The sequence below is a fragment of the Triticum urartu genome, chromosome 7 (assembly GCF_003073215.2).
Source record: "Triticum urartu cultivar G1812 chromosome 7, Tu2.1, whole genome shotgun sequence".
Taxonomy (NCBI): domain Eukaryota; kingdom Viridiplantae; phylum Streptophyta; class Magnoliopsida; order Poales; family Poaceae; genus Triticum; species Triticum urartu.
The window spans coordinates 324,147,623-324,164,909 of NC_053028.1; positions in this window are offsets into that span (position 1 = coordinate 324,147,623).

The window sequence follows — 17,287 nt, forward strand, 5'->3', positions numbered from 1 at the left end:
TCTCTTTACAACATCGATGCGTGGCACAACACCAAGGAATTGTTGCACTAAGATAAAGTAGCTATTCGGCCTTGGCCCTCCCGGCCACAGGTGATCCACAATGGACCTCATGGCAAGTCCGGACAACCTATCGAGCTCGGCCCACTCGGCCAATCGCTCATTCAACAGCAACGGACGAACCGGAGCGTGAAACTGTGACCGGAACAGCTTTTCCACTTCAGGACCTTTCTGATCCTTGAAGTACTCGGCCGCATCAGCAGCACTTGCAGCCAAATACATGTACGCGTCCATAGAACTCCATAGCCGGTCCAGAGGAGCATACTTCGGATCTCCGAACTTAGTCCGCAACAAGAAGGGCTTCCCAGACACGATATCTGCAGCTTGATTCAGCTCCTCCTTCGTCGCTCTAATTTTGGAGCGGGCTTCCTTGGCAGCCACCCGGGCCTTCTTCAGGTCCGTCGCCTTCACCCAGTTTTCTTCTTTAAGAAGCTGGTAACGGTCAGCGGCATCTTTTTACTCTACAACCATCTTGGCTGTTTTTTCCTTGCTCTCGCAATGTGCGGCCTGTTCGGCCCTTAACTCTTTGGCTGCCTTTAAAGCGGCCGCATTGCTACTCCTTGCTTGCTCCTTGGCTCGGGCAAGCTCCGCCCGAAGGGTCTCCACGGTGGCAGCTCCATCTACAGTCACAACATATTAAAGATACTGGCATCATGCTACTCTTATTATGTGACGATCACCAGAAAAATCACTCACCCTATGCCTCGTCAAGCCGCTTGTTGACAAGCACGATGTCGTCATCTGCCGCATCAAGTTGCCGCTTTAGCTCGGCACACCCATCAGTCCGGCTAGCCACCGGAGCTTCAGCCACCTGCACATAAAGGCGGTCTGGTTATTACCGGGGACTATGATCCTTTGTTTGCCGCCGTTTTCGATGACAACCAGAGTCTCAGGGGCTACCATCTGCATAGGGCATACCTAATGTACGTGGTACTGTTAAAAACATACATTATTTCACGTACCTCGAAGCCTTTCAGCAGCCTCATAAAGGCTTCATGCAAACCTCTTTCAGCGGATTAAATTCTTTCAATTACCGTACCCGTTAGCGTACGATGCGCTTCCGAGACGGCCGCTTGCCCCAGAAGATCCTTCAGCGTGTCCGAACGCACACTGTACAGACCCTTGCTGTCGCTCTCCTTAGGAGCCGAATACTGGGGATTCTGGGCAGCCAAAGGGTTATCCTTCGGCCCTAGTGGATCCGAAGATACCCTTCGCGACGACACTTCAAGATCGCCCGCTTCTTGAGGTGGGGTGTCCGGGGGAGGCGTTTCGCTCTCCATCATCTCTGGAAGAAGATCCCCTGAAGATGAACTCTGTTGAGAAGGGCTACGATCCGGACTACAATTTATAAGCATCGGTTATTGTCTTCAGAAGTAAGGTAGGATGTTTTCACTATTATGTACTTTTTGATTACTTACAGCTCGGTAGAGGGCTGATCCCCGCACAGACATTGTGCGGTAATAATACCCTTCGAGGCAGGACCCTCTGTTGAAGACTTCTTCTCCCATTTGGAAACCTTAGTTTCTGGATCTTCAGAGGTAGTCCTCTTCCTTCCCCGGGGAGAGATAATGTCAGATTCTTCCCTTTGATTGTCCTCCCTCATGGAGGTGCTCATTCCCCCGGCTGGAATAAGTAGCAAGTGAGGCCCGCTTTCGCCCTCTTTATTCCCCCGTCATCTTCCTTTGAGGACACTGGATAAGGCGCCGGCTCGAGCATCTTGTCCAGTACCGGATTGTCCAAGCCCTCAGGAAGGGGGGCCGAACACCGGATCATCATCGCCTTTGTTATCCAGTCCTGGTCAAAAGGCGGCTCTTTAGAATGATGCCATGATAAATAAAAGGACAGCAGGTTCGGCTTGGGATTACTTACTTGGGCAGCGGGGCGGTTGCAGCTCAGGCCCATGTCCTCGGTGGTGTCCGGACACTCTATTTGGGGTCCAAAGAACAATTTATACATCTCTTCGTGCGTCATGCCGAGGAAATACTGAATAGCACGCGGTCCTTCCGGGTTGAATTCCCACATGCGGAGGGGCCGACGTTTGCAAGGCTGGACTCGACGAACTAGCATAACTTGCATTACCATAACCAGACTGAAACCTCTCTCAAAGATATCTCGGATACGGCTTTGCAGTATTGGCACGTCCTTGGCTGGACCCCAGCTCAGCCCCCTGCTGATCCATGACATCAGTTGCGGTGGGCGGCCCGAGCGAAAGGTGGGGGCAGCTACCCACTTGGCACTTCGGGGAGCTGTGACGTAAAACCACTTCCGCTGCCACAATCCGGACACCTCCGGGAAGGAACCCTCTGGCCATGGAGCGTCAGCGATTTTGCTTATTAAAGCACCTCCGCATACTACGTGCTGCCCCTCGATCATCTCCGGCTTCACATCGAAGGTCTTGAGCCACAGGCCAAAGTGAGGGGTAATGTGGAGGAAGGCCTCACATACGACAATAAATGACGAGATGTGAAGAAGGGAATCTAGGGCTAGATCGTGAAAATCCATCTCGTAATAGAACATAAGACCCCTAACAAAGGGATCCAGAGTGAGGCCTAGTCCTCGGAGGAAGTGGGATATGAACACAACGCTCTCGTTGGGTTCGGGAGTAGGGACGACCTGCCCTGGGGCAGGCAGCCTATGCGAAATTTCGGCGGTCAGATATCTAGCCTATCTCAACTTCTTGATGTCCTCCTCTGTGACGGAGGAAGGCATCCACCGACCTTGAAGGTTGGATCCGGACATAGTTGAAGGTCTGAAGCACCTGACCTGAGCTTTGGGTGCTAGAACTCGAGGCAGGGGAAGGATTCGATTGAGCGCGGGAGGGAAAAAAGAAAAAGCCTTGTCCCCTTTATAAAGAGGGTGAATATCAGGCGTCCTCCTCATGGCCATTTGAGACTTACCTAAGATCTAGGAGTCATACCAACAGGCACGGTTGGGTTACCCATGTTTGTATTGATGAGAGTCCCGTGATAAGGGGAACACGATCCCTGCTTTGACAAGACGTGTCAAGGAAACCACCTCGCGTTGTGTGCGCAGTGCTGGTTGAGAAAAACGGTTCAAATAATGACCAGGTTGTCGCATGATGTCATGCCGTCAAAATGTGTCAGCAGATTAGATTTTTGGAAATATTATTCTCTCTACGGTGGTATGTGGAACTTATTTTGCAAGGTCGGACACTATCCTCGTATTCAAACTCTGCCGAAGACAACACTGCGCGCCGGACTCATCGTCATTGAAGTCTGGTTCAGGGGCTACTGAGGGAGTCCTGGATTAGGGGGTCTCCGGACAGCCGGACTATATCCTTTGGCCGGACTGTCGGACTATGAAGATGCAAGATTGAAGACTTTGTCCCGTGTCCGGATGGGACTCTACTTGGCATGGAAGGCAAGCTAGGCAATACGGATATGTATATCTCCTCCTTTGTAACCAACCTTGTGTAACCCTAGCCCCCTCTGGTGCCTATATAAACCGGAGGGTTTTAGTCCATAGGACAACGTACAATCATACCATAGGCTAGCTTCTAGGGTTTAGCCTCTTTGATCTCGTGGTAGATCAACTCTTGTAATACCCATATCATCAAGAACAATCAAGCAAGACGTAGGGTATTACCTCCATCAAGAGGGCCCGAACCTGGGTAAACATCGTGTCCCCTACCTCCTGTTACCATCCGCCTTAGACGCACAGTTCGTGACCCCCTACCCGAGATTTGCCGGTTTTGACACCGACAACCGCCGTAAACTTTCTGTATCCATGAGATCCCATCTTGGGGCCTGTTCCGGAGCTCCGCCGGAGGGGGCATCGATCACGGAGGGCTTCTACATCATCATCCAAGCCCCTCCGATGAAGTGTGAGTAGTTTACTTTAGACCTATGGGTCCATAGTTAGTAGCTAGATGGCTTATTCTCTCTTTTTGGATCTCAATACAATTTTCTCGCCCTCTCTCGTGGAGATCTATTCGATGTAATCTTCTTTTTCTGGTGTGTTTGTTGAGACTGATGAATTGTGGGTTTATGATCCAGTCTATCTATGAATAATGTTTGAATCTTCTCTGAATTCTTTTATGTATGATTGGTTATCTTTGCAAGTCTCTTAGAATTATCAGTTTGGTTTGGCCTACTAGATTGGTTTTTCTTGCCATGGGAGAAGTGCTTAGCTTTGGGTTCGATCTTGCGGTGTCCTTTCCCAGTGACAGAAGGGGCAGCAAGGCACGTATTGTATTGTTGCCATTGAGGATAAAAAGATGGTTTTTTTTATCATATTGCATGAAACTATCCCTCTACATCATGTCATCTTGCTTAAGGCGTTACTCTGCTTTTAACTTAATACTCTAGATGTGTGCTGGATAGCGGTCGATGAGTGGTGTAATAGTAGTAGATGCAGGCAGGAGTCGGTCTACTTGTCTCGGATGTGATGCCTATATATATGATCATACCTAGATATTCTCATAACTATGCTCAATTCTGTCAATTGCTCAACAGTAATTTGTTCACCCACCGTAGAATACTTATGCTCTTGAGAGAAGCCACTAGTGAAACCTATGGCCCCCGGGTCTCTTTCTCATCATATCAATCTCCATCACTTTATTATTGCTTTGTTTTTTTTACTTTGCCTTTTACTTTTCACTTTGCATCTCTATACCAAAAATACCAAAAATATTATTTATCATCTCTATCAGATCTCACTTTCATAAGTGACCGTGAAGGGATTGACAACCCCTAAGCGCGTTGGTTGCATTGAGCTATTATTTTTGTGTAGGTACGAGGGACTCGTGTGTAGCCTCCTACTGGATTGATACCTTGGTTCTCAAAAACTGAGGGAAATACTTACGCTACTTTGCTGCATCATCCTCTCCTCTTTGGGGAAATCCAATGCAGTGCTCAAGAGGTAGCATGGCCCCAGGCGTCAGCTTTAACCTTGCTGACGTGGCCCTTGACCGACCCCACCCGTCAGTGACCTAAGCCAGCAATGTGACACTGACTAATGGGCCCCACAGGTCAGGTTTGACCTGGACCGTCTCCGTTGACTGCTGATGTCACCCTGACGCAATGCTGACGTAGTAACCCATTTACTGGATTATTCTTATTCAGGAAATTCCAGAAAATGCCCAAAACTTCTAAAATTCATAGAAATTAATCCGTAACTCCAAATGAAATAATTTATATATGAAAAATTATCAGAAAAATGCAATCTATCCATTTATGCTACTTTCATGCATATTCAACCAATTTATACCACTGTATAAGTGGAAACATGATAATGGCATTTTAAATGCTAAATATGGAGTTTGCATATGAACCCTTGGTTCATATGGACTTCATTTAAATGGTTGCTAGTTGCATTAGCCCAAACACCAACATGTTGCCATGTCATGATCATGCATCATATTGTTGAATTGCATTGATTGTGTTCCTTCTTTGTTGCCGGTATTTGTCCCATCTCAGTAGACGTGGTTTCGACGATGTTATCAATGACACCGATGAAGAGCTATATCATCTTCAGAAGTGCCAGGCAAGCAAAACCCCCTTGTTCATTCCGATACAATCCCACTCTCTTGCTCCTGCTCTCTTTTACTTCATTAGAACAACACCGATTCAACTGTTACATGCTGCGGTAGTTGAACCCCTTTTCCTCTACATGACCTGTCATTGCCACAGTAAATAGATGAAACCCACTAGCATGAGTAGGAGTTGTTTGAGCCCTGATGTGCCTACTCATTCATGCTTGTTTGTCATGCCTGCTACTGCTTAGAGTTGAGTCAGGTATGATTCATCAGGGATGGATTAGAATGGTGATGAACATGTCCTACTGTGCGTGAGCTAAGTGTGTGAACACGATTTGGTAAAGGTATCGATGAGAGGCCATGTAGGAGTACATGGTGGGTTTTTTCATTGGAACCATCCTTAAGCACCGAGATCTGTATGTGTGATTTAAGAACCAGCTACTACCATGCATTGGGCCCAAAACCAATGGACCCTCTCGGCTTCTTAACCACCCTAGTCCTCTGTCCAGGAGTTGCAACTAGTTTCTGGTGTTTATAGGATATGTGTTGGCGGCCGTGCGTAGCGCTGACCCTAGGGGTGGGCTATGATGCGGTAGATACACCGTGGCCGGGTATGTCGGGTGCCCGTTTGGTGTCTCGGAACCCTGTACACATCATTCGGGGACGTATGTGGAAACCTCGGCTGGACTCCCTGCAGATGGAACCTGGATAGGAGATAAACCTGTACTAGAGACTTGAGTGTTTAGGTAGGCCATGGCCGACACCCTCGTTGGGTTTCCGCTTGAAGGTTGCCGAGTACATGTCGTGTAAACGACGGTAAGTGGTGAGAGCGTGTATGAAGAAGTACACCCCTGCAGGGTTAACATCAACTATTCGAATAGTCGTGTGCGCAGTAAAGGACTACTTGGTTGCCTGTACAGTTCATAGACAAGAGAAAGTGGATACTCTAAAATGCGCAAGATAAGCGTGAGTGCTATGGATGGCATTCTCCTAGGGAGATGGGAGCGGATCCATAGTAGTGTGTTGATTGGTGAATATGTGGACTCGTGTGCGCCACCTCAAAAGAGTTACTTGCAGTAGTAGTTCAGGTTAGCCACTGAGTCAAAGCTGGCTTGCTATAGTTAAACCCCACCATCCCTTTGTTGATAATGATGCATATGTAGTTAGTTCTGATGTAAGTCTTGTTGAGTACATTTGTACTCACGATGCTTAATTTATGTTTTCCAGAGAGACTTCAGTCTCGCTAGCAGTTCCGTGTGGACTTCGACGTTTAGCTTGTTACCTCAGCTACGATCTTGTGCCCTCGGCAGGGTCTTGTAGATAGTCAGGCTTCTCAGCCATTTTTCATTTGTAGTTGTCTATACTCAGACAAGTTAAGCTTCTGCATGTGCTTTGACTTGTATGCTCTGAATGTTGGGTCATGAGATCCATGTTTGTAATATCTTGCTCCTCGGAGCCTAATGAATAAATACTGAGTCATAGAGTTTTGTTGTGATGCCATGTTGTATTTGCACATATCGAGCATATTGTGTGTATGTTATTGAAATGCTTGGTATGTGTGGGATCCGACATTCTAGTTGTTTATACTTGGTAGCCTCTCTTATGGGGAAATGTAGTCTGGTGCTTCCACTGAGCCTTGGTAGTCCGCTACAGCCTGGTTTACCGGAGTCCTGCTAGCCCAGCACTGCTGCTCCAAAACATTTAGACTGGCCAGCATGTGATTCACTTTGTTCCTTTGTATGTCCCTTTGGGGAAATGTTCCTTTGTATGTCCCTTTGGGGAAATGTCACACGGAGACATCCGGAGTCCTGCTAGCCTGCTATGGCCCAGGTTCCCGGAGTCCTATTAGCCCAGTTGCTACAGCCCGGAATCATACGTTGTTGACCGACATGCTAGATGTTGATTCATGTATGCCTGTCCCCATAAGTTAGTGCCACTTTGGGTTCACGACTAGTAATGTCAGCCCGGGTTCTTTGTCATATGGATGCTAGCGACACTATCATATACGTGAGCCAAAAGGCGCAAACGGTCCCGGGCCATGGTAAGGAGACACCCGTGGGAATATCGTGCGTGAGGCCGCAAAGTGACATGAGGTGTTATAGGCTAGACCAGTGTGACTTGGAATCGGGGTCCTGACACGTCGCCTCGGCGGTGGCCTTCATGGGACCCAAGTGGCGGCGGCCTCCCGTGTTCTACTTCTCCTCGATGATGGCAGCGGACACGGAGAAGCTGGAAACCGACTCGTCGCTCTCCATGCACCCAGCTTCTGTCTCTGCCCGCATGACGTTGCCGCAGGCATGGGAGGCGCGGCCACAGACACAGGAGGCGCAGCCACTAGTGGAGCGGTACGACGCGGCAGCGACGACGCCCGTACCATCATGCTCGCCGCCGTGCCGGCGTGGAGCAACTCACCAGTCCTCATCGAGCGGAACTGGAGCAGCGAGTTGTTGAACCACGCGCCGGCCTAGGGCGCCAACTGGCTCCATTGGGCCAAGCGAGATTGGTGAACTACCGAGCGGCCTCGCCTGTATCTGGAGGGCTCGGCGGGCCACCCAGCCGGGTAGTATGCCCGAGAATGGCTCCTCGGAAGCCATCAGAAGAGTGGAGAAAATGGTGAAGGAGGAGATGGGGGAGCGGCGGAGGGGCGCGATTCTTGCCCGCTGTCTGTCTGGCCTCGTTTTAATAGAGGGCGGACGGTAGGAGCTTGCTCGGCGTCTGGCCTCGTTTAAACTGAGGTCAGACAGGAGGAGCTCGGCCGGTGTTGCGTTTAATTCCGGTCCACTCATGAATGGACGTGTGGCCGGAGTAGGTTTCTCGGTTTGTGTGCGGGTTGAACGGAGAGTTTTGATGGAGGCGAGGAGGCGTGTTCAGCCGGGCTTGTAGCAGGCGGTGCAGTACTATTCAATTTGACAGGTGCGGTGCAGTTCCTGATAGAGCTTTAATGCAGACGAGGGAGGGGTAGCGGTTCCCGAAATGTTGAATGGCCAATGATGCATCCTCCTTCAATTAGCATCGTGAATGCATGAGGGAAGTAATGGGAGAAGGACCGGGAAAACAGGCTGCACGATGTGAATGCATATACATTCCAATGCATCTACCACATCGTATGCACCTAAGCATTTGCCTAAGCACCTACACTAACTGCAAAAGTGCTCACTCCAGACCCATGGCGGCGATGCGCACGAGGGGCCAGCGGCTGTGCCAGATGGTCCACGACGCCAGCCTGCTGCATGGTCCCGAGGATCGTCTCCAGACGCTGTTCACGACCAGATGGTGGATGGCCGCCGTCGACGCCAACTACGACTCTCAGTTGGACAAAATGATCGTTGCCACCACCAACAAGTTCACCGTCCTCAAGAAGCTCGCGGACGACATCGTCGTACTCCTCCAGCTCGCGTGCCTGAGCTCCTTATTGTCTACCACCCTAATCGGCCTCCATGGCCGGAACCTCTCTCAAGCACTGGTGGCCCTGCGACTGCCCTCCGACGGCACGAAGAATGTCCACCCGGAGGTTGCGCTCGCCGCAAGGCACCTCACCCTGCAAGAACTCGTCGACCTACACATCCACATGTACGAGCAAATCATGTACATAGGTATCTACAAGGACATTGAGGACTCTACGACGTTGGCCTTCCTCAACCAGTTGGAAGCCTTGGATGCCTTTGCTGAGAAGCACCTTGACCTTGCCTGGAAAGCCGCCGCTCCTTAGCCGTCGGTCAGTGGCCTGGCGCACTAAGTTGAGGAGGAGGTCGTACATTGATGGATGCATCTTTCTTCTTGCCACCTATAACCACCACTGCGATTGCATCATCATGGCCTTAATTCTTATTACGTTATTGCATTCTCATTCCATTTAATACGCATCACTATAACTAGTACTCCATCCGTCAATTTATAAGTTGTGCTTACCTTTTCCATCAACTTCGTGCAATGCACGGGCATCTTGCTAGAAAAACTAGAACATGTCGGACCGCATGTGACCAAACCGACGATGCGCCAACCTAGCTACTACGTACCCTGCTTATCTGGCGAAAATAGCCCCGCCCTAGCGTTTCCAATAGTTATTTCTATCTATCGATCGTGCCAAGGAGCAGAACCAACTGTTACAATTTATACATGTTTCTCTACTCCTACTCCTATAGAAGACTCAGTTGGTGATGGTGGTGTGTCTGCCATCCATCGTTTCTAACCATTAGATCTGCATCTAATGGTTGTGAGGTAAGTTGTGGCATTTTTGCAACAATAGCCCACTTCCCTACTCCAATTTGCAGAAAACCCCTTATTATCTTGAAAGCAACCACATCCCTCCCTCACCTCATCAAAACAGCCTGAGAAATATATTTTGAGTGAAAAGTAATATACTAGGAGTATATCAAAACAAGAGTGATTTCTTTCAAGTTTGTGAACAAGTACTACTATTCTATTACTTTTGATCTGTCGCAATGCACATGCACATTGCTAGTAAACGGAAAAGGCCTACCACGTTGGCGTCGCACCCCCACACGCCTGGGAATCGGGAGTACTCCACGACCCGTATGGCATGCCACATAGCTAAGGAAGGCGTGTTGCCTAACATTTTCACTTTCATGTGGGACCGTTGTTGAGCAAAACGACTATTGGCAAACTGCACCCCACCCGCTGCCGGGTTGGAAAACAGAAATGAGGGGAAGATCTAGTTGTAGCACGGAAGCCAAGAAATTTGGTGTCTGATGGGGCTCGTTGATAGAGTAGGAGCATTCCGTACTACTACTCCTACTAGTACGAAGTTTGTACTACAACTAGTACTACCACTATATAACTAGGTACGTGCACGACACAACATCGTACGAACAAAAAACGGGAAGATCTTGTTTTGGATGATTTATCTTTTTTTTAGTCAACGTAGTATGAATAATATGATGTGGGGGGCACCCATGAAGCTTATGTGGCTTGGTTTCACGACTACGAAAGGTTAGAGAAAAATAAATCGATAATGTGTTTAGAGTGCACTCCACTAAATAGATATACTTTGGATCCATTGCAACGCACGGGCCAGCACATCTATACCCCTAGTAGCAAGATGCCCATGCGGTGCATGGAATATCAAGCTGCATTTATATGAGTACTTTATCTTGTGAGAGAAAAGGATGAACAAGGGAAGGCCTTATTTGCAAATGTGGAGAGGGGTGTGGGTATCTTGTTGCAAAATTGCCATAGTTTCCTTCTATCAGTCAGATATAAATCGGGCGGCCTATATTGCAGGATGGCAGGCACACCATCATCACCAACTCTGTTTTCTATAAGAGTAGATATAATGTGTCAATAACTTTGAAAGTTGGTCGTTGGATGAAGCCAATCCGACGGTACAAAGATGGCAAATCCGAGCACTACTGGCCGTTGGATATAATCTACATTCCACCAGATTCTGCCACATGTAGAATCTAGAAGCCTCCATGGTTGAACTTAAGCATAATGCACAAACCTCAAAACACAAGCACTTCACCTTTGTTCTAGAATCTTCCATCTCTTAATTGCCCAAACTTCTTTTTTCAAAATGAATTGTCACTATTTTTTTTTACTTTATGCTTTACAATGCACAATTCCATGAATCTTAAAATAGATTTTTTTGTAAAACTAATTGATTTTGAACTAGATGAACTATAAGAATTAAACGAACATCTACATCATGCATATATGATTCAAAGCTTACATCCTATAGTGTGTTATTTATTCATAACTAGCAAGATGCCCATGCGTTGCACGGAAAATTAAGATGCATTTGTATGAGTAGTTTATGTTGTGGGAAAAAAGGATGAACAAGAGAAGGCCTTATTTGCAAATGTGGAGAGTGGTGTGGGTACCTTTTTTTTGCAAAATTGCCATAGTTTCCTTCCTATCCGTCAGATATAAATCGGACGACCTATATTGCAGGATGGCAGCCACACCATCCTCACCAACTCTGTTTTTTATAAGAGTAGAGATTTGGTTACCAAATCTCATGCGTGCAATGCACGTGTACCTTACTAGTTGGTAGTAGTAAGAAACAAATTCCGGGTTTGGCACGAGCTCGTACTGCGGGAGCACCACAAGGCCTGCCACAGGAGTTACATTTCCCTCTTGGGGCCCATGGGACCGAGCTTCAGTGGCTTAGTGCACCGGCCTATGATTCAATGACATGCGGACCTTAAATGCGGCTGGCCCACATGTCATTCTCATGGTGGTGGTGTGGTTCATGACTCACTCGTTCGAGATGAACCGGCCGATGGTGGCATCGTTGTGGCAAGGATGCCACAGCTGGGCGTCGAGGCGTTACGAGGCGTAGATGGCCACACCGGCGGGTACTACCTGTAGTACAGAAGTACTCCAGCTGAGGATTGATGCCCGGGACGAAATGTGTCACAGCGGCTGGATGAAAATTCGATGGTGCAGGAGTATGGATCGGAGCACAGGAGCAGAGGAGGCAAACCGCATCCAATCGGGTGTGGCTGTGGTAGAAAGTTGATGGGCGCTGCAGTTCAGCTGGCCTACATGTCATGCACACAAAGGCAGAGGAGCAGTGGGGCAAAGAGGGATGAGGCGCACATCGAGGGACGTCATGCCGTGGGTTGGAGCGGTGTCGTGGGAATCGCATGTGGGTGTGGCAGTGGTAGAAACAAGAAATGTGATGGTCGTCGTGGTTCAACTTCCATGGACAAGCTGTCATGTCTGCTGACACATGCATTGCATACCGCTCACTCCAAGGAGCAGTACTAGAGAAAATTGTTCCAAAGATACCATTTTTCCGATAAAATTCTCGAGATATCATTAATTTTTACACATGGGATTACTCCTGCAAGGGTCAATCACAATAGGTGTTTTGTAAAAAAATGCATCTTGACGTTCCCTGCAATGCACGGGCATCTGGCTAGTTATAGAAGAAGCCCACATGGGCATCTTGCCGCAGGGTGTGCCATCGACCCAAACTCAAATTTTTTTAGACGCTTAGGTGCACCGGATGCCGTGCCATGCTACAAAATGTAAAAAAACAGATCAAATTTTTGTAAAACCTGTTATCTTCAAACCAGCCACACCCATCCCTCACCTCATCAGAACAGCCCGAGGAATATATTTTGAGTGAAGCATGATTTACTATTACTGATATATGAATCTCAAAACTAGAGTGTTTACATTTCAAGCCCGTGAACAAGTATTATTCTACTACTTTGGATCCATTGCAACGCACGGTCTAGCACACTGGTAGTAGTAGTCTTTATCTCTATCTCTACTCTACTCTTATAAAAAATAGAGTTGTTGATTACGGTGTGCCTACCATCCTACGGTATAGGTCGTCCGATTTATATCTGACGGATGGGAAGGAAATTATGGCAATTTCGCAAAAAATACCCACACCCCTGTCCACATTTTCAAATAAGGCCTTCCCTCATTCATCCTGTTCTCCCACAAGATAAACTACTCATACAAATGCATCTTGATGTTCCGTGCAATGCACAGTCATCTTGCTACACTACAAAAAAATACACTTCTGTGATGATACATGTTTGTCACAGTAGGTCATGTTTTCTGTCATGCATGTACATCGATGAAAAATTTATGACAGAATCAAGATAGTCATACCTGTGTTGTCGTACAAGTGTTCCATGACATTACCAAAATTATCATCACGGAAGTGTCCACTTCCATGATGATAAATCACGCGTCACAGAAGTGCCACGTGGCATCCACCGTAACGGAACACCGTTAAGCTATCAGCACCGGTTTTGGATCCGATAAGCCGTTAACAGCCCCGACCAATGGGGATTTTCCACATGTAAAATCATCATTAGCTGGAGGAAACACGTGTCGGCTCACCGTTGGGACAGATGTCATCCACTCATTGGACCCAAAGCGCCTATGATATGTCGACATGTGGCACGGCCCAACAGAGGCCCATTCCTGTGAAAAGGCCAGCCCGTTTGACTTGGACAAAAGGTGGCGGGCCAGCCCACGGCAAGCCTATTAACGGCATGTTCGCATATAGCCCATTTACAGCCCACTAACCCAGGGCCCGTTTACGGCCTATCTGAATTAGGCCCAGTAGCGTCATCTGGGCCATCCAATATAATTCCAGCCCGTTTTAACTTCCGGCCCATGTATGGCCCATGACGTCTTTCGGCCCATATGAGGCCCTTATTACTCTCGGCCCATTAATGGCCCGTGGTAAAACTGGCCCGTAGTGAACAGTGTATCACTTTATACCAACGTCTTTCGGCCCATATGAGGCCCTTATTACTCTCAGCCCATTAATGGCCCGTGGTAAAACTGGCCCGTAGTGAACAGTGTATCACTTTATACCCATTAACGGCACGTGGTGAAACTGGCCCGTAATGAACAGTGTATCACTTTATGCTCATTAACGGCCCATTATTCCGTTGGGCCATTTACAGCCCATGTTATCTTTCGGCCTTCTCGGGGCCCATTTATTCTTGGGCTCATTTCCACATTTGTTTACTTACGGACCGTTACTTTCATTTTCTGCTTGTGGGCCAAATTCAGCCCGTGGTTACAGTCGGCCTGTTTGTGGCCCGTTAATATGTTGGGCCGTTTTCATAGCATCATCAAAATATGGCCCGTTATGATCGGCCCATGAACGATTTCAACTCTAGCCTATTTATGGCCATAATGTGGTCTGTTATTGGCCCATGTTTGGCCAACCGATCATACGGCCCGTAGAAGGCCCATTGATGATACGACCCATAGAAGGCCGATTGTGTCTACGACCCGTATAAGGCCCATTCTTTCTATGCCACCTAGAAGGCCCATTGTTTCTACGGCCCGTAGGAGGCCCATGTTAACTACAGCCGGTGGGCATCAAAGTTCGCCACCAGTGCAAATATAGGGAACACCCTACACTATACAAAAATGGCTTGCTGTGTTCTTCAGCCGGTGGCTGCACGTGAAGAACAAATTTTGTATCGCACCAAAACAAATTACAACTATAAAACAAAAGGAAGGTTGGCATAAAAGTTAACAGTCTAGCAGATAAATGCACCACCAGAAGTTCAGAAGCTCCGTTCATTTGACCTGACTATTACGTTTTCATGTTGTATTGTCCGATGGAGCACCATAACCTTCGCCTTCAGTTCTCCTAGGCTCCTGAACAACATAGCAAATGTCTGATAGTCTGGTTTCAAAACCATGCATATCTTGAAAACATCGAACAATGTCTCTCCTTGTTTCACAAAGGGTCTCTGTTAGGGAATGGACTTGTGTCTGGAGCGCAGATACAACATTGTTTTGAGCTTGCATATCTTGATCATGAGGTAGTTTGGACGAGATTGCCTTAACAACCAAGCTAGTATTACGCAGGAACGTGCTTTTGGCACTGTTAGTGGACAGGTACTGACCCACTGTAGCAAGAGCTGACATTGTGGTTATAGTTGGCTTGCCACCTTCAGAAGGTGGCGGTTCCACCATTTTTTCCATAGCTCGCTGAAAAGTTGTGGTTTTACATTAGTAGTACTAGAACAGAAGATATTAAGGAGGCAGCAAAACCAAACAAAATAGCTTTGGTCTATATACAGAACTTATTCTAGTGAACCCATGTAAAATAATAGTTGTATTTTATTGCAAAGTACATAATAAAACCAGGTTCCAAACATATGACCATGTACCATCGCTAATGTATTGTCTATTTCTTCACATTGTATTGAGGGCTAAGGATAAAGGGACGAAGTTTATAATACGGTAAGCATAATATGACATCATTCATATCACAAAACAACTGAGAACAGACAAAATAGGCAATTGTAACATTGTGTGGGCAAGTCCAGCACGGATCTAGATTATAGGTCAAGATCAATGGAACATCACTCCTCTCTTTTAAACCTTGTAAGGTGCAATGATACGCTAAGACAATTGTGTATAAAATTGAAAAGAGTAATAGACATTGGCTGCAAACCATGCAGTTCAAGGCACAAGTCAGAGTAAGTAGTAGCTAAAAGGCATGAGGATTAAGGACATACAACAGGGGCTTTGACTGGTGTAGTCATGCCCTTCTTCTTGCTGGTGTGACAGTCCTTGAAGATTTCCACAGCATTTGGGTCAGGTACTTTTTGGTCCTTGCGGGCTTTCCTCTGCATTTGGAACAAGTCAATATAGATCTGATAATATGGTACAATGAAAAGAGTGAAACATCAGCTAATTACAAGAGCCTCGCAGTGTGCAATATAGCTACGAGATCCTGTCGTCTGTTGGAATTTCACTTTCATACGGTTGGCCTTGTTCTTTGAATAGTTCACCTACAAGAAGATAGATTTGTGTGGCACAAGCGTAAATAGGACTTCAACATGTGATTTGATCACATATATATAATGTACATGATACTTTGAATCGGACCAGTGTTTAATGAGGCCTCTCTCCAGTCTTCATCAAATATATTTTCCACTAGAGATGTTTGGGCAAGTTCATTGTTAGCCTTGCCTTCAAAGTGAGTTTTCCTAAAGTTATACCGATAATGTCGTAGAGAAGACTTGAAAACATGGGTGCAAGCTTGTCTGATTGCATCATCTTGGCTATCGAACTTGAACCTCATCTGTTGAAAATTATGGGAGTCTCATTATTAGCAACCTAGAAAGTATTGGACAGAGCAAGACGATATTACTAGTTTCCATACATAACCATACTTATAGATAAATGGTCGAGGAAGGTGTTGAACTGGGTTTCGTCTTTGTCATTCCTGTACTGAATCCATGTTGGGAGGATACGTACATGACACCTAACGGCAATCGTTGCCTCTGATACTAACTTGGCTAACTCTGTAGCATCATGTGGCCTTTTTAAACCTGCCTCAAAACGGATCTCCATTCTTCCTCCTCTAGATTTAGTTAACCTATCGAGCATTATCCCTGATATTTGTTTCCTCTTGCGCCTAGGTGCTAGTCCAACAACAAACATAGGAAGTGTTAGTGCACATCAAACTGTGAGACTACATATAAAGAAGCATGCAACTGTAACTTGACTCCAGCAACTACCTTCTTGCTGTTGAAGATCACAAAGTTCATCTAATCTTGCCAATGCATCTTGTGTCAAGAGTGCTTCGGAAGTAGTGCCAGGTGGCAAGGGAGCTTGGAAATGTGCTGCTAGCTGAGTTGACCAACGAGTAAATCGTGAAGCTGGTGGTACTATGGAAGGTGTTGCAACAACTTGGGTTGTCTTTGCTTGTTTGGTGGCAGCTATCTGTTTCTGTTTGGCTTGTTCTGCAGCTCGTGTAGCATGGGATACCCTATCGGTACAATTTTCCGTTGGACTTTGACCTTCTATTGCACCATCAGTACCAGCAGAATCTGCAGGATTGTTCCGCTTCCCTTTCCCTGTCGTTCTGTCTTGCTTCCTCTTTCTCTGTGCCATGTTAAGTCAAGCTGACAAGAAAAACGAATAACAATTTAGTTCTTCAGAACAAATGTACTTTGATGTAAGAACATGGTGTGATAGACAGATATTGTATGTTCTAGAAACAGGAACACGTGTCTTAGTCATAAGTATAATGTGTAAAGTAAGCAGATGAAATTCAACAAAATTAGAAGCAATACAAGCTAGACATCATACATAACATGCAACCACATATAACAGTGCCAAGTTAGAGGGAGCACCTGTGATGGTGCAGTAGGGGAGAGGTGCTCATCACCAACACAACTATGTTGAGTGTCTATGCATGTGTTGTCTTGGAAATCATCTTGGGGGTGGAGGAGTAGAATCTGTAGAGGTCCTCCATTTGGA